The following is a 17,578-nucleotide window of genomic DNA, read 5'->3' as shown; positions in this document are numbered from 1 at the left end:
TGGTTTTCTGTGGCACACAATGAGAGACAGATGCCACACACAGCAATGGCACAGAGGCAGACTTGCCAATCTTTATCTCCCACTATTTATTTATTTTTTTTCAGGGAGAATTTACAAAAAAAAAATGGCCCAGTATTACACACTGGTTTTCTGTGGCACAATATGAGAGACAGATGCCACACACAGCAATGGCACAGAAGCAAACTTGCAAATCTTTATCTCCCACTATTTATTTATTTTTTTTCAGGGAGAATTTACAAAAAAAATATGGCCCAGTATTACACACTGGTTTTCTGTGGCACACTATGAGAGACAGATGCCACACACAGCAATGGCACAGAGGCAGACTTGCCAATCTTTATCTCCCACTATTTTTTATTTTTTCAGGGAGAATTTACAAAAAAAAAAATGGCCCAGTATTACACACTGGTTTTCTGTGGCACACAATGAGAGACAGATGCCACACACAGCAATGGCACAGAGGCAGACTTGCCAATCTTTATCTCCCACTGTTTATTTATTTTTCTTCAGGGAGAATTTACAAAAAAAAAAAAATGGCCCAGTATTACACACTGGTTTTCTGTGCCACACTATGAGAGACAGATGCCACACACAGCAATGGCACAGAAGCAAACTTGCAAATCTTTATCTCCCACTATTTATTTTTTTTTTTCAGGGAGAATTTACAAAAAAAATATGGCCCAGTATTACACACTGGTTTTCTGTGGCACACTATGAGAGACAGATGCCACACACAGCAATGGCACAGAGGCAGACTTGCCAATCTTTATCTCCCACTATTTTTTATTTTTTCAGGGAGAATTTACAAAAAAAAAAATGGCCCAGTATTACACACTGGTTTTCTGTGGCACACAATGAGAGACAGATGCCACACACAGCAATGGCACAGAGGCAGACTTGCCAATCTTTATCTCCCACTGTTTATTTATTTTTCTTCAGGGAGAATTTACAAAAAAAAAAAAATGGCCCAGTATTACACACTGGTTTTCTGTGCCACACTATGAGAGACAGATGCCACACACAGCAATGGCACAGAGGCAGACTTGCCAATCTTTATCTCTCACTATTTTTTTTTTCAGGGAGAATTTACAAAAAAAAAATATGGCCCAGTATTACACACTGGTTTTCTGTGGCACACAATGAGAGACAAATGCCACACACAGCAATGGCACAGAGGCAGACTTGCCAATCTTTATCTCCCACTATTTATTTATTTTTTTTCAGGGAGAATTTACAAAAAAAAAAAATGGCCCAGTATTACACACTGGTTTTGTGTGGCACACTATGAGAAACAGATGCCACACACAGCAATGGCACAGAGGCAGACTTGCCAATCTTTATCTCCCACTATTTATTTTTTTTTTTCAGGGAGAATTTACACGAAAAAAAATGGCCCAGTATTACACACTGGTTTTCTGTGGCACACTATGAGAGACAGATGCCACACACAGCAATGGCACAGAGGCAGACTTGCCAATCTTTATCTCCCACTATTTATTTTTTTTTTCAGGTACAATTTACAAAAAAAAAAATGGCCCAGTATTACACACTGGTTTTCTGTGGCACACAATGAGAGACAGATGCCACACACAGCAATGGCACAGAGGCAGACTTGCCAATCTTTATCTCCCACTATTTATTTTTTTTCAGGGAGAATTTACAAAAAAAAAATGGCCCAGTATTACACACTGGTTTTCTGTGGCACACAATGAGAGACAGATGCCACACACAGCAATGGCACAGAGGCAGACTTGCCAATCTTTATCTCCTACTATTTATTTATTTTTTTTCATGGAGAATTTACAAAAAAATAAAAACGGCCCAGTATTACACACTGGTTTTCTGTGGCACACAATGAGAGACAGATGCCACACACAGCAATGGCACAGAGGCAGACTTGCCAATCTTTATCTCCCACTATTTATTTTTTTCCAGGGAGAATTTACAACAAAAAAAAATGGCCCAGTATTACACACTGGTTTTCTGTGGCACACTATGAGAGACAGATGCCACACACAGCAATGGCACAGAGGCAGACTTGCCAATCTTTATCTCCCACGATTTTTTTTTTCAGGGAGAATTTACAAAAAAAAAAAAATATGGCCCAGTATTACACACTGGTTTTCTGTGGCACACAATAAGAGACAGATGCCACACACAGCAATGGCACAGAGGCAGACTTGCCAATCTTTATCTCCCACTATTTTTTATTTTTTCAGGGAGAATTTACAAAAAAAAAAAATGGCCCAGTATTACACACTGGTTTTCTGTGGCACACTATGAGAGACAGATGCCACACACAGCAATGGCACAGAGGCAGACTTGCCAATCTTTATCTCCCACTATTTATTTTTTTATTTTTTTTCAGGGAGAATTTACAAAAAAAAAATGGCCCAGTATTACACACTGGTTTTCTGTGCCACACTATGAGAGACAGATGCCACACACAGCAATGGCACAGAGGCAGACTTGCCAATCTTTATCTCCCACTATTTTTTTTTTTCAGGGAGAATTTACAAAAAAAAAATATGGCCCAGTATTACACACTGGTTTTCTGTGGCACACAATGAGAGACAAATGCCACACACAGCAATGGCACAGAGGCAGACTTGCCAATCTTTATCTCCCACTATTTATTTATTTTTTTTCAGGGAGAATTTACAAAAAAAAAAAATGGCCCAGTATTACACACTGGTTTTGTGTGGCACACTATGAGAAACAGATGCCACACACAGCAATGGCACAGAGGCAGACTTGCCAATCTTTATCTCCCACTATTTATTTTTTTTTTTTCAGGGAGAATTTACACAAAAAAAAATGGCCCAGTATTACACACTGGTTTTCTGTGGCACACTATGAGAGACAGATGCCACACACAGCAATGGCACAGAGGCAGACTTGCAAATCTTTATCTCCCACTATTTTTTTTTTTCAGGGAGAATTTACAAAAAAAAAAATGGCCCAGTATTACACACTGGTTTTCTGTGGCACACTATGAGAGACAGATGCCACACACAGCAATGGCACAGAGGCAGACTTGCCAATCTTTATCTCCCACTATTTATTTTTTTTTTTCAGGTACAATTTACAAAAAAAAAAAAATGGCCCAGTATTACACACTGGTTTTCTGTGGCACACAATGAGAGACAGATGCCACACACAGCAATGGCACAGAGGCAGACTTGCCAATCTTTATCTCCCACTATTTATTTTTTTTCAGGGAGAATTTACAAAAAAAAAATGGCCCAGTATTACACACTGGTTTTCTGTGGCACACAATGAGAGACAGATGCCACACACAGCAATGGCACAGAGGCAGACTTGCCAATCTTTATCTCCTTCTATTTATTTATTTTTTTTCATGGAGAATTTACAAAAAAATAAAAACGGCCCAGTATTACACACTGGTTTTCTGTGGCACACAATGAGAGACAGATGCCACACACAGCAATGGCACAGAGGCAGACTTGCCAATCTTTATCTCCCACTATTTATTTTTTTTTTCCAGGGAGAATTTACAAAAAAAATGGCCCAGTATTACACACTGGTTTTCTGTAGCACACTATGAGAGACAGATGCCACACACAGCAATGGCACAGAGGCAGACTTGCCAATCTTTATCTCCCACTATTTTTTTTTTTTCAGGGAGAATTTACAAAAAAAAAATGGCCAAGTATTACACACTGGTTTTTTGTGGCACACAATGAGAGACAGATGCCACACTCAGCAATGGCACAGAGGCAGACTTGCCAATCTTTATCTCCCACTATTTATTTTTTTATTTTTTTTCAGGGAGAATTTACAAAAAAAAAATGGCCCAGTATTACACACTGGTTTTCTGTGGCACACAATGAGAGACAGATGCCACACACAGCAATGGCACAGAGGCAGACTTGCCAATCTTTATCTCCCACTGTTTATTTATTTTTTTTCAGGGAGAATTTACAAAAAAAAAAAAAATGGCCCAGTATTACACACTGGTTTTCTGTGCCACACTATGAGAGACAGATGCCACACACAGCAATGGCACAGAGGCAGACTTGCCAATCTCTATCTCCCACTATTTTTTTTTTTCAGGGAGAATTTACAAAAAAAAAATATGGCCCAGTATTACACACTGGTTTTCTGTGGCACACAATGAGAGACAAATGCCACACACAGCAATGGCACAGAGGCAGACTTGCCAATCTTTATCTCCCACTATTTATTTATTTTTTTTCAGGGAGAATTTACAAAAAAAAAAAATGGCCCAGTATTACACACTGGTTTTGTGTGGCACACTATGAGAAACAGATGCCACACACAGCAATGGCACAGAGGCAGACTTGCCAATCTTTATCTCCCACTATTTATTTTTTTTTTTTTCAGGGAGAATTTACACAAAAAAAAATGGCCCAGTATTACACACTGGTTTTCTGTGGCACACTATGAGAGACAGATGCCACACACAGCAATGGCACAGAGGCAGACTTGCAAATCTTTATCTCCCACAATTTTTTTTTTCAGGGAGAATTTACAAAAAAAAAATGGCCCAGTATTACACACTGGTTTTCTGTGGCACACTATGAGAGACAGATGCCACACACAGCAATGGCACAGAGGCAGACTTGCCAATCTTTATCTCCCACTATTTATTTTTTTTTTCAGGTACAATTTACAAAAAAAAAAAAATGGCCCAGTATTACACACTGGTTTTCTGTGGCACACAATGAGAGACAGATGCCACACACAGCAATGGCACAGAGGCAGACTTGCCAATCTTTATCTCCCACTATTTATTTTTTTTCAGGGAGAATTTACAAAAAAAAAATGGCCCAGTATTACACACTGGTTTTCTGTGGCACACAATGAGAGACAGATGCCACACACAGCAATGGCACAGAGGCAGACTTGCCAATCTTTATCTCCTTCTATTTATTTATTTTTTTTCATGGAGAATTTACAAAAAAATAAAAACGGCCCAGTATTACACACTGGTTTTCTGTGGCACACAATGAGAGACAGATGCCACACACAGCAATGGCACAGAGGCAGACTTGCCAATCTTTATCTCCCACTATTTATTTTTTTTTTCCAGGGAGAATTTACAAAAAAAATGGCCCAGTATTACACACTGGTTTTCTGTAGCACACTATGAGAGACAGATGCCACACACAGCAATGGCACAGAGGCAGACTTGCCAATCTTTATCTCCCACTATTTTTTTTTTTTTCAGGGAGAATTTACAAAAAAAAAATGGCCAAGTATTACACACTGGTTTTTTGTGGCACACAATGAGAGACAGATGCCACACTCCGCAATGGCACAGAGGCAGACTTGCCAATCTTTATTTCCCACTATTTATTTTTTTTTTCAGGGAGAATTTACAAAAAAATACAAATGGCCCAGTATTACACACTGGTTTTCTGTGGCACACAATGAGAGACAGATGCCACACACAGCAATGGCACAGAGGCAGACTTGCCAATCTTTATATCCACTATTTATTTATTTTTTTCATGTACAATTTACAAAAAAAAAAATGGCCCAGTATTACACACTGGTTTTCTGTGGCACACAATGAGAGACAGATGCCACACACAGCAATGGCACAGAGGCAGACTTGCCAATCTTTATCTCCCACTATTTATTTTTTTCCAGGGAGAATTTACAAAAAAAAAAAATGGCCCAGTATTACACACTGGTTTTCTGTGGCACACTATGAGAGACAGATGCCACACACAGCAATGGCACAGAGGCAGACTTGCCAATCTTTATCTCCCACTGTTTATTTATTTTTTTTCAGGGAGAATTTACAAAAAAAAAAAAAATGGCCCAGTATTACACACTGGTTTTCTGTGCCACACTATGAGAGACAGATTCCACACACAGCAATGGCACAGAGGCAGACTTGCCAATCTCTATCTCCCACTATTTTTTTTTTCAGGGAGAATTTACAAAAAAAAAATATGGCCCAGTATTACACACTGGTTTTCTGTGGCACACAATGAGAGACAAATGCCACACACAGCAATGGCACAGAGGCAGACTTGCCAATCTTTATCTCCCACTATTTATTTATTTTTTTTCAGGGAGAATTTACAAAAAAAAAAAATGGCCCAGTATTACACACTGGTTTTGTGTGGCACACTATGAGAAACAGATGCCACACACAGCAATGGCACAGAGGCAGACTTGCCAATCTTTATCTCCCACTATTTATTTTTTTTTTTTCAGGGAGAATTTACACAAAAAAAAATGGCCCAGTATTACACACTGGTTTTCTGTGGCACACTATGAGAGACAGATGCCACACACAGCAATGGCACAGAGGCAGACTTGCAAATCTTTATCTCCCACAATTTTTTTTTTCAGGGAGAATTTACAAAAAAAAAATGGCCCAGTATTACACACTGGTTTTCTGTGGCACACTATGAGAGACAGATGCCACACACAGCAATGGCACAGAGGCAGACTTGCCAATCTTTATCTCCCACTATTTATTTTTTTTTTTCAGGTACAATTTACAAAAAAAAAAAAATGGCCCAGTATTACACACTGGTTTTCTGTGGCACACAATGAGAGACAGATGCCACACACAGCAATGGCACAGAGGCAGACTTGCCAATCTTTATCTCCCACTATTTATTTTTTTTCAGGGAGAATTTACAAAAAAAAAATGGCCCAGTATTACACACTGGTTTTCTGTGGCACACAATGAGAGACAGATGCCACACACAGCAATGGCACAGAGGCAGACTTGCCAATCTTTATCTCCTTCTATTTATTTATTTTTTTTCATGGAGAATTTACAAAAAAATAAAAACGGCCCAGTATTACACACTGGTTTTCTGTGGCACACAATGAGAGACAGATGCCACACACAGCAATGGCACAGAGGCAGACTTGCCAATCTTTATCTCCCACTATTTATTTTTTTTTTCCAGGGAGAATTTACAAAAAAAATGGCCCAGTATTACACACTGGTTTTCTGTAGCACACTATGAGAGACAGATGCCACACACAGCAATGGCACAGAGGCAGACTTGCCAATCTTTATCTCCCACTATTTTTTTTTTTTTCAGGGAGAATTTACAAAAAAAAAATGGCCAAGTATTACACACTGGTTTTTTGTGGCACACAATGAGAGACAGATGCCACACTCCGCAATGGCACAGAGGCAGACTTGCCAATCTTTATCTCCCACTATTTATTTTTTTTTTCAGGGAGAATTTACAAAAAAATACAAATGGCCCAGTATTACACACTGGTTTTCTGTGGCACACAATGAGAGACAGATGCCACACACAGCAATGGCACAGAGGCAGACTTGCCAATCTTTATATCCACTATTTATTTATTTTTTTCATGTACAATTTACAAAAAAAAAAATGGCCCAGTATTACACACTGGTTTTCTGTGGCACACAATGAGAGACAGATGCCACACACAGCAATGGCACAGAGGCAGACTTGCCAATCTTTATCTCCCACTATTTATTTTTTTCCAGGGAGAATTTACAAAAAAAAAAAATGGCCCAGTATTACACACTGGTTTTCTGTGGCACACTATGAGAGACAGATGCCACACACAGCAATGGCACAGAGGCAGACTTGCCAATCTTTATCTCCCACTATTTTTTTTTTCAGGGAGAATTTACAAAAAAAAAAAAATATGGCCCAGTATTACACACTGGTTTTCTGTGGCACACAATGAGAGACAGATGCCACACACAGCAATGGCACAGAGGCAGACTTGCCAATCTTTATCTCCCACTATTTTTTATTTTTTCAGGGAGAATTTACAAAAAAAAAAAATGGCCCAGTATTACACACTGGTTTTCTGTTGCACACTATGAGAGACAGATGCCACACACAGAGGCAGACTTGCCAATCTTTATCTCCCACTATTTATTTTTTTATTTTTTTTCAGGGAGAATTTACAAAAAAAAAAAAATGGCCCAGTATTACACACTGGTTTTCTGTGGCACACAATGAGAGACAGATGCCACACACAGCAATGGCACAGAGGCAGACTTGCCAATCTTTATCTCCCACTGTTTATTTATTTTTTTTCAGGGAGAATTTACAAAAAAAAAAAATGGCCCAGTATTACACACTGGTTTTCTGTGGCACACAATGAGAGACAAATGCCACACACAGCAATGGCACAGAGGCAGACTTGCCAATCTTTATCTCCCACTATTTATTTTTTTTTTCAGGGAGAATTTACACAAAAAAAAATGGCCCAGTATTACACACTGGTTTTCTGTGGCACACTATGAGAGACAGATGCCACACACAGCAATGGCACAGAGGCAGACTTGCAAACCTTTATCTCCCACTATTTTTTTTTTCAGGGAGAATTTACAAAAAAAAAATGGCCCAGTATTACACACTGGTTTTCTGTGGCACACTATGAGAGACAGATGCCACACACAGCAATGGCACAGAGGCAGACTTGCCAATCTTTATCTCCCACTATTTATTTTTTTCTGGTACAATTTACAAAAAAAAAATGGTTTTCTGTGGCACACTATGAGAGACAGATGCCACACACAGCAATGACACAGAGGCAGACTTGCCAATCTTTATCTCCCACTATTTATTTTTTTTTTTCAGGTACAATTTACAAAAAAAAAATGGCCCAGTATTACACACTGGTTTTCTGTGGCACACAATGAGAGACAGATGCCACACACAGCAATGGCACAGAGGCAGACTTGCCAATCTTTATCTCCCACTATTTTTTTTTTTTTCAGAGAGAATTTACAAAAAAATACAAATGGCCCAGTATTACACACTGGTTTTCTGTGGCACACAATGAGAGACAGATGCCACACACAGCAATGGCACAGAGGCAGACTTGCCAATCTTTATATCCACTATTTATTTTTTTTTTTCATGTACAATTTACAAAAAAAAAAATGGCCCAGTATTACACACTGGTTTTCTGTGGCACACAATGAGAGACAGATGCCACACACAGCAATGGCACAGAGGCAGACTTGCCAATCTTTATCTCCCACTGTTTATTTATTTTTTTTCAGGGAGAATTTACAAAAAAAAAAAATGGCCCAGTATTACACACTGGTTTTCTGTGGCACACAATGAGAGACAAATGCCACACACAGCAATGGCACAGAGGCAGACTTGCCAATCTTTATCTCCCACTATTTATTTTTTTTTTTCAGGGAGAATTTACACAAAAAAAAATGGCCCAGTATTACACACTGGTTTTCTGTGGCACACTATGAGAGACAGATGCCACACACAGCAATGGCACAGAGGCAGACTTGCAAATCTTTATCTCCCACTATTTTTTTTTTCAGGGAGAATTTACAAAAAAAAAATGGCCCAGTATTACACACTGGTTTTCTGTGGCACACTATGAGAGACAGATGCCACACACAGCAATGGCACAGAGGCAGACTTGCCAATCTTTATCTCCCACTATTTATTTTTTTCAGGTACAATTTACAAAAAAAAAATGGTTTTCTGTGGCACACTATGAGAGACAGATGCCACACACAGCAATGACACAGAGGCAGACTTGCCAATCTTTATCTCCCACTATTTATTTTTTTTTTCAGGTACAATTTACAAAAAAAAAATGGCCCAGTATTACACACTGGTTTTCTGTGGCACACAATGAGAGACAGATGCCACACACAGCAATGGCACAGAGGCAGACTTGCCAATCTTTATCTCCCACTATTTTTTATTTTTTCAGAGAGAATTTACAAAAAAATACAAATGGCCCAGTATTACACACTGGTTTTCTGTGGCACACAATGAGAGACAGATGCCACACACAGCAATGGCACAGAGGCAGACTTGCCAATCTTTATCTCCCACTATTTATTTTTTTCCAGGGAGAATTTACAACAAAAAAAAATGGCCCAGTATTACACACTGGTTTTCTGTGGCACACTATGAGAGACAGATGCCACACACAGCAATGGCACAGAGGCAGACTTGCCAATCTTTATCTCCCACTATTTATTTTTTTCCAGGGAGAATTTACAACAAAAAAAAATGGCCCAGTATTACACACTGGTTTTCTGTGGCACACTATGAGAGACAGATGCCACACACAGCAATGGCACAGAGGCAGACTTGCCAATCTTTATCTCCCACGATTTTTTTTTTTCAGGGAGAATTTACAAAAAAAAAAAAATATGGCCCAGTATTACACACTGGTTTTCTGTGGCACACAATAAGAGACAGATGCCACACACAGCAATGGCACAGAGGCAGACTTGCCAATCTTTATCTCCCACTATTTTTTATTTTTTCAGGGAGAATTTACAAAAAAAAAAATGGCCCAGTATTACACACTGGTTTTCTGTGGCACACTATGAGAGACAGATGCCACACACAGCAATGGCACAGAGGCAGACTTGCCAATCTTTATCTCCCACTATTTATTTTTTTATTTTTTTTCAGGGAGAATTTACAAAAAAAAAATGGCCCAGTATTACACACTGGTTTTCTGTGGCACACAATGAGAGACAGATGCCACACACAGCAATGGCACAGAGGCAGACTTGCCAATCTTTATCTCCCACTGTTTATTTATTTTTTTTCAGGGAGAATTTACAAAAAAAAAAAAATGGCCCAGTATTACACACTGGTTTTCTGTGCCACACTATGAGAGACAGATGCCACACACAGCAATGGCACAGAGGCAGACTTGCCAATCTTTATCTCCCACTATTTTTTTTTTTCAGGGAGAATTTACAAAAAAAAATATGGCCCAGTATTACACACTGGTTTTCTGTGGCACACAATGAGAGACAAATGCCACACACAGCAATGGCACAGAGGCAGACTTGCCAATCTTTATCTCCCACTATTTATTTATTTTTTTTCAGGGAGAATTTACAAAAAAAAAAAATGGCCCAGTATTACACACTGGTTTTGTGTGGCACACTATGAGAAACAGATGCCACACACAGCAATGGCACAGAGGCAGACTTGCCAATCTTTATCTCCCACTATTTATTTATTTTTTTTCAGGGAGAATTTACACAAAAAAAAATGGCCCAGTATTACACACTGGTTTTCTGTGGCACACTATGAGAGACAGATGCCACACACAGCAATGGCACAGAGGCAGACTTGCAAATCTTTATCTCCCACTATTTTTTTTTTTTCAGGGAGAATTTACAAAAAAAAAATGGCCCAGTATTACACACTGGTTTTCTGTGGCACACTATGAGAGACAGATGCCACACACAGCAATGGCACAGAGGCAGACTTGCCAATCTTTATCTCCAACTATTTATTTTTTTTTTTCAGGTACAATTTACAAAAAAAAAAAATGGCCCAGTATTACACACTGGTTTTCTGTGGCACACAATGAGAGACAGATGCCACACACAGCAATGTCACAGAGGCAGACTTGCCAATCTTTATCTCCCACTATTTATTTTTTTTCAGGGAGAATTTACAAAAAAAAAATGGCCCAGTATTACACACTGGTTTTCTGTGGCACACAATGAGAGACAGATGCCACACACAGCAATGGCACAGAGGCAGACTTGCCAATCTTTATCTCCTTCTATTTATTTATTTTTTTTCATGGAGAATTTACAAAAAAATAAAAACGGCCCAGTATTACACACTGGTTTTCTGTGGCACACAATGAGAGACAGATGCCACACACAGCAATGGCACAGAGGCAGACTTGCCAATCTTTATCTCCCACTATTTATTTTTTTTTTCCAGGGAGAATTTACAAAAAAAATGGCCCAGTATTACACACTGGTTTTCTGTAGCACACTATGAGAGACAGATGCCACACACAGCAATGGCACAGAGGCAGACTTGCCAATCTTTATCTCCCACTATTTTTTTTTTTTTCAGGGAGAATTTACAAAAAAAAAATGGCCAAGTATTACACACTGGTTTTTTGTGGCACACAATGAGAGACAGATGCCACACTCAGCAATGGCAAAGAGGCAGACTTGCCAATCTTTATCTCCCACTATTTATTTTTTTATTTTTTTTCAGGGAGAATTTACAAAAAAAAAATGGCCCAGTATTACACACTGGTTTTCTGTGGCACACAATGAGAGACAGATGCCACACACAGCAATGGCACAGAGGCAGACTTGCCAATCTTTATCTCCCACTGTTTATTTTTTTTTTTCAGGGAGAATTTACAAAAAAAAAAAAAATGGCCCAGTATTACACACTGGTTTTCTGTGTCACACTATGAGAGACAGATGCCACACACAGCAATGGCACAGAGGCAGACTTGCCAATCTTTATCTCCCACTATTTTTTTTTTTCAGGGAGAATTTACAAAAAAAAAATATGGCCCAGTATTACACACTGGTTTTCTGTGGCACACAATGAGAGACAAATGCCACACACAGCAATGGCACAGAGGCAGACTTGCCAATCTTTATCTCCCACTATTTATTTATTTTTTTTCAGGGAGAATTTACAAAAAAAAAAAATGGCCCAGTATTACACACTGGTTTTGTGTGGCACACTATGAGAAACAGATGCCACACACAGCAATGGCACAGAGGCAGACTTGCCAATCTTTATCTCCCACTATTTATTTTTTTTTTTTCAGGGAGAATTTACACAAAAAAAAATGGCCCAGTATTACACACTGGTTTTCTGTGGCACACTATGAGAGACAGATGCCACACACAGCAATGGCACAGAGGCAGACTTGCCAATCTTTATCTCCCACTATTTATTTTTTTTTTTTCAGGTACAATTTACAACAAAAAAAAAATGGCCCAGTATTACACACTGGTTTTCTGTGGCACACAATGAGAGACAGATGCCACACACAGCAATGGCACAGAGGCAGACTTGCCAATCTTTATCTCCCACTATTTATTTTTTTTCAGGGAGAATTTACAAAAAAAAAATGGCCCAGTATTACACACTGGTTTTCTGTGGCACACTATGAGAGACAAATGCCACACACAGCAATGGCACAGAGGCAGACTTGCCAATCTTTATCTCCCACTATTTATTTTTTTTTTTCAGGTACAATTTACAAAAAAAAAAAATGGCCCAGTATTACACACTGGTTTTCTGTGGCACACAATGAGAGACAGATGCCACACACAGCAATGGCACAGAGGCAGACTTGCCAATCTTTATCTCCCACTATTTATTTTTTTTCAGGGAGAATTTACAAAAAAAAAATGGCCCAGTATTACACACTGGTTTTCTGTGGCACACAATGAGAGACAGATGCCACACACAGCAATGGCACAGAGGCAGACTTGCCAATCTTTATCTCCTTCTATTTATTTATTTTTTTTCATGGAGAATTTACAAAAAAATAAAAATGGCCCAGTATTACACACTGGTTTTCTGTGGCACACAATGAGAGACAGATGCCACACACAGCAATGGCACAGAGGCAGACTTGCCAATCTTTATCTCCCACTATTTTTTTTTTTTTCCAGGGAGAATTTACAAAAAAAATGGCCCAGTATTACACACTGGTTTTCTGTAGCACACTATGAGAGACAGATGCCACACACAGCAATGGCACAGAGGCAGACTTGCCAATCTTTATCTCCCACTATTTTTTTTTTTTTCAGGGATAATTTACAAAAAAATACAAATGGCCCAGTATTACACACTGGTTTTCTGTGGCACACAATGAGAGACAGATGCCACACACAGCAATGGCACAGAGGCAGACTTGCCAATCTTTATATCCACTATTTATTTATTTTTTTCATGTACAATTTACAAAAAAAAAATGGCCCAGTATTACACACTGGTTTTCTGTGGCACACAATGAGAGACAGATGCCACACACAGCAATGGCACAGAGGCAGACTTGCCAATCTTTATCTCCCACTATTTTTTTTTTCAGGGAGAATTTACAAAAAAAAAAAAATATGGCCCAGTATTACACACTGGTTTTCTGTGGCACACAATGAGAGACAGATGCCACACACAGCAATGGCACAGAGGCAGACTTGCCAATCTTTATCTCCCACTATTTTTTATTTTTTCAGGGAGAATTTACAAAAAAAAAAATGGCCCAGTATTACACACTGGTTTTCTGTGGCACACTATGAGAGACAGATGCCACACACAGAGGCAGACTTGCCAATCTTTATCTCCCACTATTTATTTTTTTATTTTTTTTCAGGGAGAATTTACAAAAAAAAAAAATGGCCCAGTATTACACACTGGTTTTCTGTGGCACACAATGAGAGACAGATGCCACACACAGCAATGGCACAGAGGCAGACTTGCCAATCTTTATCTCCCACTGTTTATTTATTTTTTTTCAGGGAGAATTTACAAAAAAAAAAAAATGGCCCAGTATTACACACTGGTTTTCTGTGGCACACAATGAGAGACAAATGCCACACACAGCAATGGCACAGAGGCAGACTTGCCAATCTTTATCTCCCACTATTTTTTTTTTTTTTCAGGGAGAATTTACACAAAAAAAAATGGCCCAGTATTACACACTGGTTTTCTGTGGCACACTATGAGAGACAGATGCCACACACAGCAATGGCACAGAGGCAGACTTGCAAATCTTTATCTCCCACTATTTTTTTTTTTCAGGGAGAATTTACAAAAAAAAAATGGCCCAGTATTACACACTGGTTTTCTGTGGCACACTATGAGAGACAGATGCCACACACAGCAATGGCACAGAGGTAGACTTGCCAATCTTTATCTCCCACTATTTATTTTTTTCAGGTACAATTTACAAAAAAAAATGGTTTTCTGTGGCACACTATGAGAGACAGATGCCACACACAGCAATGACACAGAGGCAGACTTGCCAATCTTTATCTCCCACTATTTATTTTTTTTTTTCAGGTACAATTTACAAAAAAAAAATGGCCCAGTATTACACACTGGTTTTCTGTGGCACACAATGAGAGACAGATGCCACACACAGCAATGGCACAGAGGCAGACTTGCCAATCTTTATCTCCCACTATTTTTTATTTTTTCAGGGAGAATTTACAAAAAAATACAAATGGCCCAGTATTACACACTGGTTTTCTGTGGCACACAATGAGAGACAGATGCCACACACAGCAATGGCACAGAGGCAGACTTGCCAATCTTTATCTCCCACTATTTTTTTTTTTTTTCATGTACAATTTACAAAAAAAAAAAATGGCCCAGTATTACACACTGGTTTTCTGTGGCACACAATGAGAGACAGATGCCACACACAGCAATGGCACAGAGGCAGACTTGCCAATCTTTATCTCCCACTATTTATTTTTTTCCAGGGAGAATTTACAAAAAAAAAATGGCCCAGTATTACACACTGGTTTTCTGTGGCACACTATGAGAGACAGATGCCACACACAGCAATGGCACAGAGGCAGACTTGCCAATCTTTATCTCCCACTATTTTTTTTTTTCAGGGAGAATTTACAAAAAAAAAAAATATGGCCCAGTATTACACACTGGTTTTCTGTGGCACACAATGAGAGACAGATGCCACACACAGCAATGGCACAGAGGCAGACTTGCCAATCTTTATCTCCCACTATTTTTTATTTTTTCAGGGAGAATTTACAAAAAAAAAAAATGGCCCAGTATTACACACTGGTTTTCTGTGGCACACTATGAGAGACAGATGCCACACACAGCAATGGCACAGAGGCAGACTTGCCAATCTTTATCTCCCACTATTTATTTTTTTATTTTTTTTTCAGGGAGAATTTACAAAAAAAAAAAATGGCCCAGTATTACACACTGGTTTTCTGTGGCACACAATGAGAGACAGATGCCACACACAGCAATGGCACAGAGGCAGACTTGCCAATCTTTATCTCCCACTATTTTTTTTTTCAGGGAGAATTTACAAAAAAAAAATATGGCCCAGTATTACACACTGGTTTTCTGTGGCACACAATGAGAGACAAATGCCACACACAGCAATGGCACAGAGGCAGACTTGCCAATCTTTATCTCCCACTATTTATTTTTTTTTTTTCAGGGAGAATTTACAAAAAAAAAAAAAATGGCCCAGTATTACACACTGGTTTTGTGTGGCACACTATGAGAAACAGATGCCACACACAGCAATGGCACAGAGGCAGACTTGCCAATCTTTATCTCCCACTATTTATTTTTTTTTTTCAGGGAGAATTTACACAAAAAAAAATGGCCCAGTATTACACACTGGTTTTCTGTGGCAAACTATGAGAGACAGATGCCACACACAGCAATGGCACAGAGGCAGACTTGCAAATCTTTATCTCCCACTATTTTTTTTTTCAGGGAGAATTTACAAAAAAAAAATGGCCCAGTATTACACACTGGTTTTCTGTGGCACACTATGAGAGACAGATGCCACACACAGCAATGGCACAGAGGCAGACTTGCCAATCTTTATCTCCCACTATTTATTTTTTTTTTTTCAGGTACAATTTACAAAAAAAAAAAAATGGCCCAGTATTACACACTGGTTTTCTGTGGCACACAACGAGAGACAGATGCCACACACAGCAATGGCACAGAGGCAGACTTGCCAATCTTTATCTCCCACTATTTATTTTTTTTCAGGGAGAATTTACAAAAAAAAAATGGCCCAGTATTACACACTGGTTTTCTGTGGCACACAATGAGAGACAGATGCCACACACAGCAATGGCACAGAGGCAGACTTGCCAATCTTTATCTCCCACTATTTATTTTTTTTTTCCAGGGAGAATTTACAAAAAAAATGGCCCAGTATTACACACTGGTTTTCTGTAGCACACTATGAGAGACAGATGCCACACACAGCAATGGCACAGAGGCAGACTTGCCAATCTTTATCTCCCACTATTTTTTTTTTTTCAGGGAGAATTTACAAAAAAAAAATGGCCAAGTATTACACACTGGTTTTTTGTGGCACACAATGAGAGACAGATGCCACACTCAGCAATGGCACAGAGGCAGACTTGCCAATCTTTATCTCCCACTATTTATTTTTTTTTTCAGGGAGAATTTACAAAAAAATACAAATGGCCCAGTATTACACACTGGTTTTCTGTGGCACACAATGAGAGACAGATGCCACACACAGCAATGGCACAGAGGCAGACTTGCCAATCTTTATATCCACTATTTATTTATTTTTTTCATGTACAATTTACAAAAAAAAAATGGCCCAGTATTACACACTGGTTTTCTGTGGCACACAATGAGAGACAGATGCCACACACAGCAATGGCACAGAGGCAGACTTGCCAATCTTTATCTCCCACTATTTATTTTTTTCCAGGGAGAATTTACAAAAAAAAAAAATGGCCCAGTATTACACACTGGTTTTCTGTGGCACACTATGAGAGACAGATGCCACACACAGCAATGGCACAGAGGCAGACTTGCCAATCTTTATCTCCCACTATTTTTTTTTTCAGGGAGAATTTACAAAAAAAAAAAAATATGGCCCAGTATTACACACTGGTTTTCTGTGGCACACAATGAGAGACAGATGCCACACACAGCAATGGCACAGAGGCAGACTTGCCAATCTTTATCTCCCACTATTTTTTATTTTTTCAGGGAGAATTTACAAAAAAAAAAATGGCCCAGTATTACACACTGGT

This window comes from Ranitomeya variabilis, chromosome 4, assembly GCF_051348905.1.
Source record: "Ranitomeya variabilis isolate aRanVar5 chromosome 4, aRanVar5.hap1, whole genome shotgun sequence".
In the NCBI taxonomy this organism is placed as follows: Eukaryota; Metazoa; Chordata; class Amphibia; order Anura; family Dendrobatidae; genus Ranitomeya; species Ranitomeya variabilis.
This window is presented reverse-complemented; position numbering follows the sequence as displayed.